At 36.3% G+C, this 19,990-nt stretch overlaps 1 protein-coding gene and 1 non-coding gene across 3 annotated transcripts in view; one reads left to right on the forward strand and one right to left on the reverse strand.

Moving 5' to 3' along the window:
- LOC130839970 (RAD52 motif-containing protein 1-like) overlaps positions 1–19,990 on the reverse strand; it is a 371,059-nt gene that overhangs the window by 24,134 nt on the left and 326,935 nt on the right. The window lies entirely within an intron of this gene.
- LOC130841160 (U6 spliceosomal RNA) lies at positions 15,371–15,477 on the forward strand. The gene has a single exon (XR_009050196.1). It is a non-coding gene; the product is annotated as a U6 spliceosomal RNA (small nuclear RNA).

Here is a 19,990-nt window from a genome sequence, read left to right on the forward strand (position 1 = left end):
GTTCCCTTTTCTCCACACCCTCTCCAACATTTGTTGTTTCCAGATTTTGTGATGATGGCCATTCTGATCGGTGTGAGGTGATACCTCATTGTGGCTTTGACTTGCATTTCTCTGATGATTAGTGATGTTGAACATCTTTTCATGTGTTTGTTGGCCATCTGTATGTTTTCTCTGGAGAAATGTCTATTCAGGTCTTCCGCCCATTTGTGGATTGGGTTATTTGCTTTTTTGGTCTCAAGCTGCATGAGCTGCTTGTATATTTTGGAGATTAATCCTTTGTCCGTTGCTTTGTTGGCAAGTATTTTCTCCCATTCTGAGGGTTGCCTTCTAGTCTTGTTTATGGTTTCTTTTGCTGTGCAAAAGCTTTTAAGTTTCATGAGATCCCATGTGTTGATTCTTGATTTTATTTCCATGATTCTAGGAGATGGGTCAAAGAGGATCTTGCTTTGATGGATGTCATAGAGTGTTCTGCCTATGATTTCCTCTAGGAGTTTTATAGTGTCTGGCCTTACATTTACGTCTTTAATCCATTTGGAGTTCATTTTTGTGTATGGTGTTAGGAAGTGTTCTACTTTCATTCTTTTACATGTAGCTGTCCAATTTTCCCAGCACCACTTATTGAAGAGGCTGTCTTTTTTCCATTGTATATTCGTGCCTCCTTTGTCAAAGAATAGGTGCCCATATGTGTTTGGGCTTACTTCTGAGTTCTCTATTCTATTCCATTGATCTTCCTTTCTATTTTTGTGCCAGTACCATACTGTCTTGATCACTGTGGCCTTGTAGTATAGTTTGAAGTCAGGAAGCCTGATTCCACCAACTCCATTTTTCCTTCTCAAGATTGCTTTGGCTATTCGGGGTCTTTTGTGTTTCCATACAAATCGTAAGATTTCTTGTTCTAGTTCTGTGAAAAATGCCTTTGGTAATTTGATCGGGATTGCACTGAATCTGTAAATTGCTTTGGGTAGAACAGTCATTTTCACAATATTGATTCTTCCAATCCAGGAACGTGGTATGTCCCTCCATCTGTTTGTGTCGTCTTTGATTTCTTTCATCAGTGTCTTAAAGTTTTCTGCACACAGATCTTTTGCCTCCTTAGGCAGGTTTATTCCTAGGTATTTTATTCTTTTTGTTGCAATGGTGAATGGGAGAGTTTCCTTCATTTCTCTTTCTGCTCTTCCATTGTTAGTGTATAGGAATGCAAGAGATTTCTGTGCATTAATTTTGTATCCTGCTACTTTACGAAACTCATCAATGAGTGCTAGCAGTTGTCTGGTAGAGTCTTTAGGGTTTTCTATGTATAATATCATGTCATCTGCAAAGAGTGACAATTTTACTTCTTCTTTTCCAATTTGGATTCCTTTTATTTCTTTTTCTTCTCTGATTGCTGTGGCTAAAACTTCCAAAACTATGTTGAATAATAATGGTGAGAGTGGACCCCCTTGTCTTGTTCCTGTTCTTAGAGGGAATTCTTTCAGTTTTTCCCCATTGAGAATGATGTTGGCTGTTGGTTTATCATATATGGCTTTTATTATGTTGAGGTAATTTCCTTCTATGCCCATTTTCTGGAGAGCTTTTATCATAAATGGATGCTGAATTTTGTCAAAAGCTTTTTCTGCATCTATTGAGATGATCATATGGTTTTCATCCTTCAATTTGTTGATATGATGTGTCACATTGATTGATTTGCGTATATTGAAGAATCCTTGCATCCCAGGGATAAACCCCACTTGATCATGGTATATGATTTTTTTAACATGCTGTTGGATTCTGTTAGCTAGTATTTTGTTGAGGATTTTTGCATCTATATTCATCAGGTATACTGGTCAGTAATTTTCTTTTCTTGTGATGTCTTTGCCTGGTTTTGGTATCAGGGTGATGGTGGCCTCGTAGAATGAGTTTGGGAGTGTTGCTCCTTCTGCAATATTTTGGAAGAGTTTGAGAAGGATAGGTATTAGCTCTTCTCTAAATGTTTGATAGAATTTGCCAGTGAATCCACGTGGCCCTTAGCTTTTGTGTGTTGGGAGATTTTTAATCACTGCCTCAATTTCCGTACTTGTGATTGGTCTCTTCATAGTTTCTATTTCTTCCTGGTTCACTCTTGGAAGATGGTATTTTCCTAAGAATGTATCCATTTCTTCCAGGTTGTCCAATTTATTGGCATATAGTTGCTTGTAGTAGTCTCTCATGATGTTTTGTATTTCTGAGGTGTCTGTTGTTACTTCTCCCTTTTCATTTCTAATTCTGTTGATTTGCATCTTCTTCCTTTTTTTCTTGATGAGTCTGGCTAATGGTTTATCAATTTTGTTAATCTTCTCAAAGAACCAGCCTTTAGTTTTATTTATTTTTGCTATGGCTTCCTTCCTTTCTTTTTCATTTATTTCTGCTCTGATCTTTATGATTTCTTTCCTTCTGCTCACTTTGGGGTTTCTTTGTTCTTCTTTTTCTAATTGTTTTAGGTGTAAGATTAGGTTGTTTATTTGATCATTTTCTTGTTTCTTAAGGTAGGGCTGTATTGCTGTAAACTTCCGTGTTAGAACTGCTTTTGCTGCATCCCATAGGTTTGGGGTTGTTGTGTTTTCATTTTCATTTGTTTCTAGATATTTTTTGATATCCTCTTTGATTTCTTTGGTTGTTTAACAGTGAATTGTTTAGCCTCCATGTGTTTGTATTTTTTGCAGTTTTTTTCCTGTAATTGATATCTAGTCTCATGGTGTTCTGGTCTGAGAAGATGCTTGATGTGATTTCAATTTTCTTGAAGTTGCCGAGGTTTGATTTGTGACCCAAAATGTGATCTATCCTGGAAAATGTTCCGTGTGCACTTGAGAAGAAAGTGTATTCTGTCGTTTTTGGATGGAATGTCTTATAAATATCACTTAAGTCGAGATGGTCTCATGTGTCAGTTAAAGCTTGTGTGTCTCTATTTATTTTCTGTTTGGATGATCTGTCCATTGATGTAAGTGGGGTGTTCAAGTCTCCCACTATTATTGTGTTACTGTCAAAGTCCCCTTTTATGGCTGTTAGCATTTGCCTTATGTACTGAGGTGCTCCTATGTTGGGGGCATAGATATTTACTATTGTGATATGTTCTTCTTGGATGGATCCCTTGATCATTATGTAGTGTCCTTCCTTGTCTCTTGTAATAGTCTTTATTTAAAGTCTAATTTGTCTGATATGAGTATTGCTACTCCAGCTTTCTTTTGACTTCCATTTGCATGGAATATCTTTTCCCATCCCTTTACTTTCAGTCTATATGTATCCCTTGGTCTGAAGTGGGTTTCTTGTAGGCAGCATATAGAAGGGTCTTGTTTTTGTATCCATTCAGCCAGTCTGTGTCTTTTGCTTGGAGCACTTAATCCATTCACATTTAAAGTGATTATTGACATGTGTGTTCCAATTACCATTTTCTTAATTGTTTTGGGTTTGTATTTGTAGGTGTTTTCCTTTTCTTGTGTTTCCTACTTAGAGAAGTTCCTTTAGCAGTTGTTGTAAGGCTGGTTTGGTGGTGCTGAATTCTCTTCACTTTTGCTTGTCTGGAAAGCTTTTGATTTCTCCCTCAAATCTGAATGAGATTCTTGCTGGGTAGAGTATTCTTGGCTGTAGGTTTTTCTCTTTCAGGACTTTCAGTATATCCTGCCATTCCCTTCTGGCCTGCAGAGTTTCTGTAGAAAGGTCAGCTGTTATCCTTATGGGTTTTCCTTTATATGTTATTTGCTGTGTTTCTCTTGCTGCTTTTAATATTTTTTCTTTGTGTTGAATTGTCATTAGTTTGATTAATATGTGCCTTGGTGTACTTCTCCTTGGGTTTATTCTGTGTGGGACTCTCTGTGCTTCTTGGACTTGGTGAATTATTTCCTTTCCCATGTTGGGGAAGTTTTCCACTCTAACCTCTTCAAATATTTTCTCAGACCCTTTCTTGTTTTCTTCTTCTTCTGGGATGCGTATAATTCGAATGTTGCTATGCTTAATGTTATCACTGAGGTCTCTGAGACTGTCTTCTAATCTTTTTATTCTTTTTTCTTTTTCCTGCTCTGTGGCACTTATTTTCCCCACTCTCTCTTCCAAGTCACTTATTCTTTCTTCTGCCTCAGTCATTCTGCTGGTTATAGCATCTAGAGTATTTTTAATTTCAGTTATTTTGTTATCCATTGCTGTTTGTTTTTCTGAGTTCTTATGAACTGTTTCTTGTACTTTCTCTATTTTGTTATTGAGATTTTGTATCATTTTTACTATCATTACTCTGAATTCTTTTTCATGCATTTTTCCTATTTCCTCCTCATTTATTTGGTCTTGGGGGTTTTTTTTCCTGCTCCTTCTTTGCCTGCATGGTGTTTCTTTGTTTCCTCATGGTTGTCCAAACTTTTGGGGTTGCTTGTCCTGGCGATAGAGGTGTTTATAGAAGACTGTCCAAGCCTCAGACTAATGTCTGAGTGTTGGGTTAAACAAATACTAAGTATAGGAAACACATACATGTATAAGACACACAATTACTGAATCCATTAGGACATAAGGCTTTGGAAAGACCTGACAGAACCCCAGTATGCTATCAGATATTCAAAAAGAAACCCAACAGAAATTGACAGTTGAAACAGAACAAATCAGAGACAAAAGCAAAAGCAAGCAAACAAACAAATAACACCTTACACATACAAACACTAATGCAGGGAGATTTTGTAAGCTAGAATCAAATATAGAAAAGAGCCAGAGTACCACCAGACAGAATGGAGATCCTCAGAATGAAATTAGACAATTGTACTAAGAACTAAGATAACGACAAAAACCTAATATTAAATACCAAGGCTGTGCATCATCTGGAGAATAGAGCAAGGAGTCTGAGCAGATCAATAGTGTTGCTGTTAAGTATGTTAAGATAAAATAAACTAAAAATGGATGGAAGAAAGGGGAACTGAAGAGCGTAGTGTGATTGGAAATGTGGAAATAGAAAGGAATAGAAATGTATAAAAGATAGGGATGAAAGGAAAGTATGAGAGATATATTGTCCATACTACCAAAAACTTAGCTAGAAATAGAAGTACATAAAAAGGAAAAAAAATAAAAATAGAATAGAAAATAGCATTAAAAATTATGTTATAAAACTTGTAGATCCCTTAGGACTAAGATCATAATTAGTAGAGGAAAAAAAAAAAACCAGAACTGATCCCAGAATGGACCAGTTCAATAGAATTGATACTAATATTTCTGTTTCCTTAGAGTATCAGCTGTAAGTGTCCTTCTAGCTGCCTTGGGGTTTTTTGTATTCTTCTGTGACCAGCAGAGCTTCCTTTATTGTTCGTCTGTAAGCGTCGGTATGTGGGGAGGGAGAGGTTACCCTAGTGGCTCCTTCCCCTGGGAGTGAGCAAGGAGTGGCGCACTGTTGTTTCAGTCGGTCTTGGAGGTGCCTGTTGCAGAGGGGCACTGGTGGCTCAGGTATAAACAGAAAGTCTCAGAGTTGGGCCTCTCTCGGGTTTTTTTTTTTTTTCCTCTGCAGCCTCCCTGCTGCCGGCGTTCCAAGGGGTTTTAAGCTAGCCCCACCCGAGGGCCTAAGGGTCCTTGTTATCCCTGAGCACCTTAGGTGGCCCACAGGGCGTCTCTCCACTGCCTGCTGCCAATGCCGAAAGAGAGAGAGAGGCTATGCCCGTGGCTCCCCCCCCCGCCCATGAGCCTGCAGCATCCAGCTGCCATCACAGCCGGGCAGCTCTCAGGGGCAGACACTGCTTGCTGCGGACCTCTTCCCTCCTGTCCTCTTGGTCCGTCACCTTACTGGCAACAATGTTTCTCACCCTGACCCAGCTCTCCGGTTCCCACAGTCCTGCTCCCGGACCTTCTGTTCAGCTGTGAATCGACGTCTCGGTCTGGGAACGCTGAGCTGCGGTGTGGACCCTGCGTGTGTTTCTCACTCCCTCCTGTCTGCCACAGCTCCGCTGCTTCACCCTCTTTGAGATGTCGTAGATGCCGCTCTACCAGTTATGTCGGGCTCCTTGCAGTCCTTTCTGGTGTCCGAGGTCATCTGCTGGTGTTCAGCTGGTTCTCTGTGGGAATTATTGTGTCCTTCAGTGCATTCCCAATGCATCTGTGGAGAGGGATGCATTCCACATCCCTCTACTTCGCCGCCATCTTTTTTCTCTGGCAGGCAGATTCTTAACCACTGTGCCACCTAGGAAGTCCAAGCCTTGGTAAATTTAAGAAAATTGAGACCATATCAAGCATCTTTTCCAACCACAATGCTATGAGATTAGAAATCAATTACAGGAAAAGAAACAGTAAAAAAGACAAACACATGGAGGCTAAATTATACACTACTAAATAACCAAGAGATCACTGAAGAAATCAAAGAGGAAATCAAAAATACCTAGAGACAAATGACAACAAAAACACAACGATCCAAAACTTATGGGATGCAGCAAAAGCAGTTCTAAGAGGGAAGTTTATAGCAATACAATTCTACCTCAAGAAACAAGAAACATCCCAAATAAACAATCTAACCTTACACCTAAAAGAACTAGAGAAAGAAAAACAAAGAAAACCCAAGTTAGCAGAAGGAAAGAAATCAAAAGATCAGAGCAGAAATAAATGAAATAGAAACAAATAAAACAATAGCAATGATCAATAAAACTAAAAGCTGGTTCTTTGAGAAGATAAATAAAATTGATAAACCTTTAGCAAGACTCATCAAGAAAAAGAGGGAGAGGATTCAAATCAATAAAATTACAAATGAATCAGGAGAAGTTACAACAGACACCACAGAAATACAAAGCATCATAAGAGACAACTACAAGCAAATATATGCCAATAAAATGGACAACTTGGAGGAAATGGACAAATTCTCAGAAAGGTATAACCTTCCAAGACTGAACCAGGAAGAAACAGAAAATATGAACACCAATCACAAGTAATGAAATTGAAACTGTGATTAAAAATCTTCCAACAAACAAAAGTTCAGGACCAGATGGCTTCACAAGTGAATTTTATCAAACCTTTAGAGAAAAGCTAACACCCGTCCTTCTCAAACTCTTCCAAAAATTTACAGAGGAAGGAGCACTTCCAAACTCATTCTACGAGGCCACCATCACCCTGATACCAAAACCAGACAAAGATACTACAAAAAAGGAAAATTATAGATCAATATCACTGGTGAATATAGATGCAAAAATCCTCAACAAAATACTAGCAAACAGAATCCAACAACACTTTAAAAAGGATCATACACAATAATCAAGTGGGATTTATCCCAGGGATGCAAGGATCCTTCAATATATGCAAATCAGTTAATGTGATACAGCATATTAACAAACTGAAGAATAAAAACCTTATGATCATCTCAATAGATGCACAAAAAGCTTTTGACAAAATTCATTGCCCATTTATGATAAAAACTCTCCAGAGAGTGGGCATAGAGGGAACCTACCTCAACATAATAAAAGCCATATACAACAAACCCACAGCAAACATCATTCTCAATGGGGAAAAACTGCCAGCATTCCCTCTAAGATCAGGAGCAAGACAAGGATGTCCACTCTCACCACTACTATTTAACATAGTTTGCAAGTCCTTGCCACAGCAATCAGAGCAGAAAAAGAAATAAAAGGAATCCAAATTGGAAAAGAAGTAAAACTGTCACTGTTCGCAGGTGACATGATACTATACATAGAAAATCCTAAAGATGCCACCAGAAAACTACTAGAGCTAATCAATGAATTTGGTAAAGCTGCAGGATACAAAATTAACACAGTACCAATACGTGTACTGGTACAAAAACAGAAATATACATCAATAGAACAGGATAGAAAGCCCAGAGATAAACCCACGCACCTATGGGCAACTACTCTATGACAAAGGAGGCAAGGATATACAATGGAGAAAAGACAGCCTCTTCAATAAGTGGTGCTGGGAAGATTGGACAGCTACATGTAAAAGAATGAAATTAGAACACTTCCCAACACCATACACAAAAATAAACTCAGAATGGATTAAAGACCTAAATGTAAGGCCAGACAGTACAAAACTCAGAATGGATTAAAAACCTAAATGTAAGGCCAGACACTACAGGAAAACATAGGCAGAACACTCTTTGACATAAATCGCAGCAAGATCCTTTTTGACCCACCTCCTAGAGTAAAGGAAATAAAATAAAAAATAAACAAGTGGGACCTAATGAAACTTAAAAGCTTTTGCACAGCAAAGGAAACTATAAACAAGACGAAAAGAGAACCCTCAGAATGGGAGAAAATATTTGCATACAAATCAACAAAGGATTAATCTCCAAAATACATAAACAGTTCATGCAAACAAACAACCCAATCAAAAAATAGGCAGAGAACCTAAATGTCATTTCTGCAAAGAAGACATACAGATGGCCAAGAGGCACATGAAAAGCTGCTCAACATCACTAATTATTAGAGAAATGCAAATCAAAACTACTATGAGGTATCACCTCACACTGCTTAGAATAGCATCATCAGAAAATCTACAAACAATAAATGCTGGAGAGGGTATGGAGAAAAGGACATCCTCTTGCACTGTTGGTAGGAATATAAATTGATACAGCCACTATAGAGAACAGTGTGGAGGTTCCTTAAAAAAGTAAAAATAGAATTACCATATGGTCCAGCAATCCCACTACTGGGCACATACCCAGAGAAAATCATAATTCAAAAAGACACATGCACCCCAATGTTCATTGCAGCACTATTTACAATAGCCAGGACATGGAAGCAAACTAAATGTCTATCAACAGAAGAATGGATAGAGATGTGGTACATATATACAAGGGAATATTATTCAGCCATAAAACAGAACAAAATTGGGTCATTTGTAGAGACATGGATGGACATAGAGACTGTCATACAAAGTGAAGTATCAGAAAAAGAAAAACAAATATCATATATTAATGCCTATATGTGGAATCTAGAAAAATGGTACAAATCAACCAGTTTGCAAGGCAGAAATAGAGACACAGATGTAGAGAACAAATATATGGACACCAAGGGGGGAAAGCGGGAGGTAGGGGGTTTGGGTGGAATGAATTGGTAGATTGGGATTGCCGTATATACATTAATATGTATAAAATAGATGACTAATGAGAAAAAAAAATCAAATTGTACACTTTAAATAAATGCAGTTTATTGTATGTCAATTATATCTCAATAAAATTGTTACTAAAAGGAAACAAATAATGTTGAATGAAAGAAATTAGTGAAATAAATACAGTGGAATACAAATCACATGGTTCCATCTACATAAAATTCAAAAACAGATAAAACTACCTGTGGTCCTAGAATAAAGGATGTAATAACCTCTAGAAAGTATGAAGGAAGTCGCTAGGAAGTGGTATATGGGGTCTTCTGGATTATTAATAATGCTTATTTCTTGATTCATGTGACAGTTAAATGGATAAGTTCATTTTGCAATAATTCTTAAGCTGGACACATGGTTACATAATATAGTAATTATACATGTCATACTTCAGTAAAATACTTGTCAAAGAAAAAATAGAGTTTAGTGTAAAGAATTAGGATCTTAAATTTATAGTAACATCTCACTAACCTGTAATAACTTGTACTGTATCCATCAACATTTTCAGATCAGTCTTCCCTTGAGCTATTAAATAAGGCATAATTGAGGTAGAAAGCAAATTCATAAAAAAGATTTGTAAGTAATAATCCTGAAGCTAGCTAAATTTTGTTATCCCACATCATCCTTTGGGCTCACTTTAACTGCATAATTCTTAGTTTTCAGAAACTGATTCTATTTTAGTAAGCTGGACCTTGACCCTTAGACCGTAAGGTTCGCAGAGTAAAATGTGCTCTTCCTGGGCTAATATACTCTTTATAAATATGACAGAAAATACCACCCTTAATCCTCTGAAGAGTCTAAATTCTGGTAATGCCATGAATCACAAGCATGGATTGCTCGTCAAAAAAAGTTCATATTTTTATCTCCAGTCTATTCCTAACATACTCTGATCTTCCATGTCACTCAGAATCGCTGCTGTTAAATGGTAACAATATACTAGAAGTAAATATTAGTGACCTGACCAAAAGTAGTTACTTGTTTTCTTTAGTAATCACTCACTTATTCATTCATTTATTCAATTATTTGTTCATCTCTCATTCAACATTTATGGAATGTCTATTTATCTGTCAGGCATTCTGCTAGGTACTGGATATAGAAAGAGGAATAATAAGCCCTTTCCTAAAGGTAAATAATATACCCTTTTTCTAAAACTCACATTAAAGTTACAGGATAGCAAATAAATATAAACATATAATACAGGATAGCAAGTAAATAGAAACATATAATTAAACTTGTAGCAAAATATATGTACAATTATTGTGAAAACACAGGGAAGAGGTACTTAGTACATTCTGGGTAATTAAGGGAAAGATTTCTGGAAAAGGTGGCTCTGAAGTCTAATAAGCAATAAGGAATTAGAAAAGGGGGAAGGAGAGGCCCTCTGAATAGTGGGGAGAGCATAAACAAAGCAAAAATGTGACGAAAAGCATGATATATGTTTGTCTGGAATGAAAGTTCAACGTTACTGAGGGTAAACTACTAGACTAAATAGATAAGCAGCATCCAGATCATGAAGGAATTTGCCACATGAAGGAATTTAAGAAATTTCCTAGTACATGACTGAAAGCCATTAAATGATTTTAAACTGAGGTATGATGTCATCATATTTGCATTTTATATGGATCACTCTGATGGCTGTTTTGTGGAAGCCATTGTAGTACGTGAAGTCAGGAAAGAAAGGACCTAAAATATGGCTGAGGCAGCAGGAACAGAGAGATGCTGATAAAATTAAATATGGATTTTTTTCAGTATTTTGTTATGAAAATTTGTAAACATACAGCAAAGTTGAAAGAATTGTGCAATGAATGTCCACCATCTAGATTCTACTATTAACATTTTACTATACTTGGTTTGTCACATATTCATCCATCTATCCATCTATGTATGGCAATTTTGAAATTTAGGTTTATATGGATAGAGTTAAGATGCAAGATTAAGGGATAGATAGGAAAAGGGGGAATAAAAAAATGAATCCCATATACCTAGCTTAGGTGACTAGACAGCAATAGTGATAGCACAAATGAGAGAGAATACAGGACTAAAAGACTGGGCAAAAAATAGTGAATTCAATTTTAAATAAGTCGAGAAAAAAATGCCTTCTGTGCAATATCCAAGTGAAAATGTTTAACAGGCATTTGGACATACCAGTTTGAAGCTCAGAAGAGAGTCTGTATAGAAACAACATACTGTATAGCACAGGGAACTCTACCTAATGCACTGTGGTAACCTAAATGGGAGGGAAGTCAAAAAGGGTGGGGATATCTGTGTGACTATGGCTGATTCATTTTGGTATGCAGTGGAGGCTAACACAACATTGCAAAGCAATCATACTCCAAATTAAAAAAAAAAGATTTGGAAGTCATAAGCATGTAGGTGATAGGTAAAACCATGGATAGTGATGAGATTACCCAGAGAGAGTATGTAAAATGAAAATCAGAGAGAAATGGGAAGACTCAGGTGGAGGGAACCACACAGAAGCCAAGGGAACATAAATCTCAAGAAGGTCAGAATTATCATCAACATCAAAGACAGTAGAAAGCTCCAAGAAAAACAGAATGAGTAATGTCTAATGTAATGGCAAACAGTAAGTTACTGGTGTCCTTAGAGGCGTTTCAGCAGTGTTAAGGGGCTAAGTCAGAATATAGAAATGAATGGGAAATGTGGAGAGGATATATAGTTAGAGTGTTCCATTCATCTCCTTTTCCACCTTTTAATTTTGCTTCGTGAATATTCACAGATGTGAAAGATGATCTTGGAATTAATCTAGACAAGTGCTTTGTATTTTACACAGATTTAGAAAATGAAGACAGGATTTGTTCTCTAGAATTGAATTCTGTCTGAAATTTTACAAGGTTTTTATCATCACAAAATTAATCTGGTTTCAGAAATAGTCATACAAAACCCTCAAGACCAAGCTTTCCTGAAGGACTCTTCATATCTACAATGAATCACCATTACCTGGAAGGTTTCTTCTCAGCTCTCCAAGTTCTTCTTTAGTGAGTTAAATGCCCATGTTTCCTAGTATGTTGTCCAGATCTCTGATATTTACCATCTCTCCTTAGGAAAGAGAAATAAATATGAAAATTCTTACTAATGCTAAAATTCTTCATTTATTTTGCCTATGCATTATAGATTTTGCGGGGGGGGGGGGGAAGGAATATTCAAGATCCCTGGAACCTAAGTTTATACAGAGATTCAATACTGTTAGAATTAAGCTCATGTCATTAAACCTTTCTGGAGGAATAAACGTACACACCATAAATTTCTAAAAGGAACAGTGTATTATTCTTATGTATTATTATACATTTCCCAATGTATTATTTTTATGATAGAAATAGGCAGTTCTAGTGAAATGGGAAAATTACCATGGTTGAAGTAAGAATACATGGGTTTGAATATTGTTCTCTACTATTTATTACCTACTGGAATGTAGGTAAATAACACAACTTCTTTGAGCCCCAGTTTTCTGTTATGTGAAATGAAGATGATCCTATCTGTCCCATGGAGTTTCTATGAATATAAAGTAACATATATGAAAAGACTTGGAACTCTGTCAGGCATATGGAAGGTGCTTGATACATTTTAATTACTACCTCTGAGCCAAAGTAGGATTGGTTTCCTTTTTTAACTCTAACTAGATTCATTGCCTATGTTAACCAAAATCACTGAATGATTATTCTCTTGTTCTGCATTTCACAACTAACCTCAAATAATATATTCTGTCTCTTCTTTAGGAAAGTATATTAAAATTCATATCAATATGACCAATATAAATAAACCAAAAATAGAAAACGTCTACCAACATAATTTAAATTATATTGGATCCATTATGTTGGAGAGTAGCAGAATTCCTTATCAAATGATTAGGAAATAAGATATTAGGAGATAATTCGAGAGTTGTTAATTTATCATCCATCTTACCTCTGAAAAGTTTCAAACCAGCCAAGATTTCACTATGATGCACCATTCCTATTAGCTAAAGATCAAGGAAAATTCAACTAACAGAGAAAGAGAAATGGAATTCATGAGACAGTTTAAGTTTCATAAAGAAGCACTTTTCTGATTTGCCTTGTAGATTAGGAATATTCATCTCCCTAAAAATATGCGAGTTGGGCCAAAATCTTTTCACCTCTGAAGCAATTGTTAGCAATGTCCTGTCATGCTGAAATATATTGTACAGGTGTAAGATTTTAAATTGTACTAATGCATCTTTCTTCTTCGTATTTCCTTTCTTCTATGAAAACTTTCCCTATTCAGTCACAGAATTTATATCACTCGGGGGGGGGGAAGAAGAAAGTATTTTTAATTTTCAAAAGCCACTTTTACAAAGCAAACTTGAAGATCTGACATTAAGTATTAATGTAAACTAGTCGGTTGAAAGACCAAAGGATGACATAGGGAAGCTCCTTTCCTCTTCCTTTTCACACCCTGTTTGATAAGAAGAGGACAGGAAAAGTCTGCTCTATGGCTTAAGAAAATGCAACTGGGAGGAGAAATAGAGATAAAGATATACCTTTCTTTTCTTTCTTTCTTTTTTCCCTCCTTCCCTTCCTCTTTCCCTTCCCTGCTTTCCTCCCTCTCTTTGTAGAGAAAGAAGGTTTAAGTGTTCTTGCTGCCTGCTGCCCCCTCCCTGTCTAAGTCTACTCCAACACTCCTCTCTAAGTCAAACCTTGAAAAGAGGTAAAATAGAAGATATGTTAATGGGATGGGAGTGAGGATATTATAAAATGAAGGAAGAAAAAAAACAGGAGAACTTTGTATCTTGCTTCCCATTTGGAACTCTGTGATGTTACCATCTTACAGGGTGCTCAGACAGCAATGCCAATGTCACCAGAATAGATATTGTGGCATGGTATGCGTAGGCAAAGAGAGGGCTGGAAATACCCCTTTGCCCCTTTGGGTTTTTGCATGATATAGAAGATATTCAGTTATTCCATGTACTCCTAGTGAGTAATGTGTAAAGTATGTCAGAGATAGAGGTGAATGAGTCTCCAAGTCAAAGGGAAAGATAATCCCTAGCAGAGGCTATGGGATAGATAGCACAGTCTGGGGACTAATAGAATACTCGACTGAGACTCAAAGGACCTCATCACCAGTGAGTGCTAAAGCTTAGCCAAGTTAGTGAAGGACCATAGAACCTTGACTTTGCTAAGAAAACAGACCACAAGTTTCTCAAGCAGTAGACTTCAGCAGGAGAGGTCACCAGGATGTTCAGGACTCATGAAATATGAAACATTGTTAAAGAGGCTATCAAGAACCCAGATGACAACACAAGATCTGCTGCCCTACTCTACCACCAGGAGGACATCCAAGATTTCCCTTATAGTGGGATGCCTTTATGAGGGGAAGTGGGGAAAGGGCTTGAAAAACTGAGGATTTTCTAAAATAAACTAGGTCAACCAAAAAGAGACTTTTTACTTTAAACCAGAATAAATTAGATTACTTTTAATTGGCTAATTTAAGTCTGCCCTCTCACCTTCTACCATCTCCTACCCCACTCACGGCCAGAATAGGATGAGGATTAAGAGAGGAATGAAGTCAGTTAGAAAAAATAAAGAACACCACTCTCACTTATTGCACACTGATATTTGTACTGTGTTAAATTTGATCCTGCTATATATAAAACCTATTTAAGTTTTTTTTTTCTCTTTCTGAATACTTTCCTACTTTCTCCTTCTGTTCCTCTTAGACTCATTTCTGTCTTTTCTGTATTCACACTTTAGGCCTGTCACCAATTCCACAATACCATTAAATATTGTTCAGTCTTGATGGCAAAACCCACGAATGAATGGTTTGCTAGTAAAAATATACACTACTAAAAACTAAATCACAAAACAGTTTCCTCTTTCAAAATAGTTATATCTAGCTAATGCTTTTCTTAACATATTTTATCAAACAGGTATAGACCTAGAAATTGCTTGCTTTAGGACTGAGTTCTCATAACACATATATCAATTGTCTTCAGGAAACTAAAAAACTAGAGTTTTAGGAATGTGAAATCATAAACCCACAATCCCAAATCCCCTTTGGAAAAAAACCAGTGGTATCTATGATGGCCAAAATCAGCTGGCCAATTGTATGACGATTCTTCAATTTCTTTATGTCAAGATTATTCACATCATTTCCCTCTTAGGAAAGAGAAAGAACTATGAAAAAGATGTTATGACTGTACAACATGAAAACAATGTCTATGTATTATCATTACTATGTTCAAAATCTATCCAAGTGGCAATGAGGTTTTATTATTAGAATTGGAATTAGAATTTATTTCATTAGGCTTATGTTGAAAAAAAGCCTACTCGTGCTGGCTTCAGCAGCACGTATACTAAAATTGGAACGATACAGAGAAGATTAGCATGGCCCCTGAGCAAGGATGACACGCAAATTTGTGAAGTGTTCCATACTTAAAAAAAAAAAAAAGCCTACTCAACGCAAAATTCTAAAAGGAGGCTGAGCCCAAATCTCAGCTCAAATGTCCCCTTCCTCTATTAGGCATTTCCTAACTTATCTAATGTAGCCCTGCCACTCTTGATCCTATTACTATCTTTTTCTTTTATAGCACTTATTGCTTTCTAAAATTATTTAATTTTTTGATTTATTAATTTCTCCCTTACCTACTGAGAAAATGAGAGCACCATGAAAGCAGGAACATTGTCTGCTTCACCTCTGTATCTTCTGCACCTAAAGAACTCAGCAAATGTTGACTAACTAAATGAATTATAGCACTTAATGCAAACAACCTAATATAAAACTTTAGATCAATAAATAAGATTTATTTTTTTTGTCCAGACTATCTGGATAGTCTCCATTTCTGATAGTCCTCAGTTCTCTACTTCACTTTTTGCTGCTTAGACCCAGAGCTTGATTTCTTCCTCACCTATCAAAATTGGAACTTTTCCCCAAGATACAAAATAGTTTATCATGGTATATTAACTGATAAACCTAAAATAAATAATAAAAATAATTAATACATAGAGGGTGGCAGGATTAACAACCTAATTACTAGGAAACAGTGTAAGAATCAAAGCAAAAGGATCCGTTTTACTGCCTTTCTATCTTAGCTTTAAGAGCTTCCATTGTATTTGTCAGTCTCCTCTGATTTATTTTTCCCTCAGCTATAATAAAAGACAAATAATAATTTATAAACACTGTGAAAGGTTCCAACACTGCATAAATAAATTTTGAAGGTTAAAATTTGTTTTAGAATTTTGCACAATAGCCTTTCCAAATGAAATCAAAGTGGAACAATTAGGACATTTTTCATTTAAGTTAGTAATATGATGACTTGCTGCTAATCTCAAGTCCACTCGTATTCTTTCTATACCTCCCATCTACTCCTGTACTACCTGAGACTACCAGGTACTACCTGATTATTTAGAAGCAAATCTCAGACATCATATCACATCATTTGTAAATATAAGGACAGTTTAAAAAATATGACTATTAAACCATTATCATGCTAAAAATTTTAAACATTCCTCATATTATCAAATATCTAGTTTGTGTTCATATTTCCCTTATCTCAAATTTTTTATACAGCTATTGTCTTTAATTGCAAATGTTGTTACAACTCTTAGGTCCCTTTTAATCTATAGGTCCCTTCTGTGTCTTATATTTCCTTGCACTTCGTGTATCTCTTTATCTGACTGTTCATTTGTATCCTTTATAATAAACAGACGATTGTAAGTATAGTGCTTTCCTGAGTTCTGTGAGTCATTCTAGTGAATTTTCAAACCTGTGGGGTGGATGTGGGAAGCCACAAATTTATAGTTGGTTGGTCAGAAGTACGTGTGGCACTGAACTTATGGCTGGCATCTGAAGTGAGCAAAGTCCTGTAGGACTGAGCCCGTTAACCTGTGAGTCAATACTAACTCTAGGTAGCTACTGTCAAAACTGAATTGAATTATAGGACAACCAGTTAGTGTCAAAGAACTGATTGTTAGAACAACACAGGAGTGCTTGTTGATAGTAGGTTAGTGACCATTTCCGGGCCTCTTCAGTGGACATAACTAGCAAATACATATTTTAAAAATAAAATACATTATGAACACATAGTGATATGTCCGATTCAAATTCAGAATTATAGGGTGTTTTAAGTAACTCTCATTTATCTTAAATGAGCATTTCCTTTCACCTATGCCAAAAGTCCTAGTTCTCAGTAACACTAACATAATGACTCATATACTTCACCCCAAAGAATAGTCTCAGAATGAAGCTACAAAAACTAATATAATAATGATTGTTGAAAATATTTTAAGGGTTGCTGTTGTTACTGTTATTATTATTTGCAGATCTTTTTGTCTGTTAGTTTCCTACTCAGGGAGGCAGAGTCAAATTCCTATTTTTCATAAACTTGTTTGCAATATTTCCACTCTATGTGGTTATGCCACCAAATCAATATAAAGTTAGGTTCATTCATTTTCAATTTTTAGGAATTACTCTTTCTAGAATTGATATATAATTGTGTAAAATATTTAGAAGAATACAAAATCCAATATACAAAATAAGATACATTTTTTACCTGTATCCTCCATCCTAGTCCTATTAATTCTGTTCTTCCCACTCCTAAGAGAAATCACTTTAAAAACTGTATAGCTTATACTTCAATTTCTTTCTTTTTAAATCAACTTTGCTGACCATAATTTCCATACAATAAGCCACTGTTTTAAGTGTTCAGTTTGAGAAATGTACACAACTCACATAAGCACCACTAGAATTATGACATAAAACATTTCTTTAACCCCTCCAAAAGTTCCTTTTTATGAAGTCGGTCCCTGTAAAATATAAATTCTTTTTGCAGTCAATCCCCCTAAAACATAAACCCAAACAATCCTCGGGTTGCTTTCTGATATCAGATTTACTTGTTCATAAAAATATCATCACACAATAGGTATTATTTTCTGAATGGCTTCTTTCATTTAGAATAGTGTTTTGGGGGCTCATCCAGGATGTTCTGTATCAGTAAATTGTTCATTTGTTGAGTAGCATTTCATTGTATAAATATACCACACTTTGTTTATCCCTACTTGGGTTGAGGGACATTAGGGTTGTTTCCAACCTGGAAATCATCCAGGTTATAGACCTTGATTTTTTCTTTGAAGACATGGAAAATGAATAACATGAAATTGAGATTTTCTAAAGATTTTAAGTATGAAATATCACACTTTACTGAGAGAGTTGTTCAGTAGAATACAGAGAGTTAAAACAGAAGTGATGCTTCAGTAGCTCATGATAAATATCTAAGGACACAGTAAAAATTGTTGGATATTATACGGTAACATAGACGATCGGGCCATACAAATATGACTTGAAAGCAGTGGCTTGATTTGAGGCTTAATTCTTAAATTAGTACAATTGATTATACTCACCCAATAGTAGAAAAGATTTCAAAATTTTTTAAAGTATTTTTTTTCCTTCTTTTTTTTTTTAATTTTTTTTGGGGTACACCAGGCTCAATAATCTGTTTTTATACACATATCCCCGTATTCCCTCCCCTCCCCGACTCCCCCCACCTCGAGTCCCCCCCACCCTCCCCGCCCCAGTCCTCTAAGGCATCTTCCATCCTCGAGTTGGACTCCCTTTGTTATACAATAACTTCCCACTGACTATTTTACAGTTGGTAGTATATATATGTCTATGCTACTCTCTCGCTTCATCTCAGTTTCCCCTTCACCCCCTGGCCCCTCCCATACCTCGAGTTCTCCAGTCCATTCTCTGTATCTGTGTCCTTGTTCTTGTCACTGAGTTCATCAGTACCATTTTTAGATTCTGTATATGTGAGTTAGCATACAATATTTGTCCTTCTCTTTCTGACTTACTTCACTCTGTATGACAGATTGTAGTTCTATCCACCTCATTACATATAGCTCCATCTCATCCCTTTTTATAAAAGCTGAGTAATATTCCATTGTATATATATGCCACATCTTCTGTATCCATTCATTTGTTGATGGGCATTTAGGTTGCTTCCATGTCCTGGCTATTGTAAATAGTGCTGCAATAAACATGATGGTACAAGTTTCTTTTGGGATTATGGTTTTCTTTGGGTATATGCCCAGTAGCGGGATTACTGGATCATAGGGTAGTTCTATTTGTAGTTTTTTAAGGAACTTACAAATTGTTTTCCATAGTGGCTGTACCAACTTACATTCCCACCAACAGTGCAGGAGAGTTCCCTTTTCTCCACACCCTCTCCAACATTTGTTGTTTCCAGATTTTGTGATGATGGCCATTCTGATCGGTGTGAGGTGATACCTCATTGTGGCTTTGACTTGCATTTCTCTGATGATTAGTGATGTTGAGCATCTTTTCACGTGTGTGTTGGCCATCTGTATGTCTTCTTTGGAGAAATGTCTATTTAGGTCTTCCGCCCATTTGTGGATTGGGTTATTTGCTTTTTTGGTATTAAGCTTCATGAGCTGCTTGTATATTCTGGAGGTTAATCCTTTGTCCAATGTTTCATAGGCAATTATTTTTTCCCATTCTGAGGGTTGCCTTTTAGTCTTGTTTATGGTTTCTTTCACTGTGCAAAAGCTTTTAAGTTTCATGAGGTCCCATGTGTTGATTCTTGATTTTATTTCCATGATTCTAGGAGGTGGGTCAAAAAGGATCTTGCTTTGATGGATGTCATAGAGTGTTCTGCCTATGTTTTCCTCTAGGAGTTTTATAGTGTCTGGCCTTACATTTACGTCTTTAATCCATTTGGAGTTCATTTTTGTGTATGGTGTTAGGAAGTGTTCTACTTTCATTCTTTTACATGTAGCTGTCCAATTTTCCCAGCACCACTTATTGAAGAGGCTGTCTTTTTTCCATTGTATATTCGTGCCTCCTTTGTCAAAGATAAGGTGCCCATATGTGTTTGGGCTTACTTCTGAGTTCTCTATTCTATTCCATTGATCTTCCTTTCTGTTTTTGTGCCAGT

This window comes from Hippopotamus amphibius, chromosome 17 (assembly GCF_030028045.1).
Source record: "Hippopotamus amphibius kiboko isolate mHipAmp2 chromosome 17, mHipAmp2.hap2, whole genome shotgun sequence".
Taxonomy (NCBI): Eukaryota; Metazoa; Chordata; class Mammalia; order Artiodactyla; family Hippopotamidae; genus Hippopotamus; species Hippopotamus amphibius.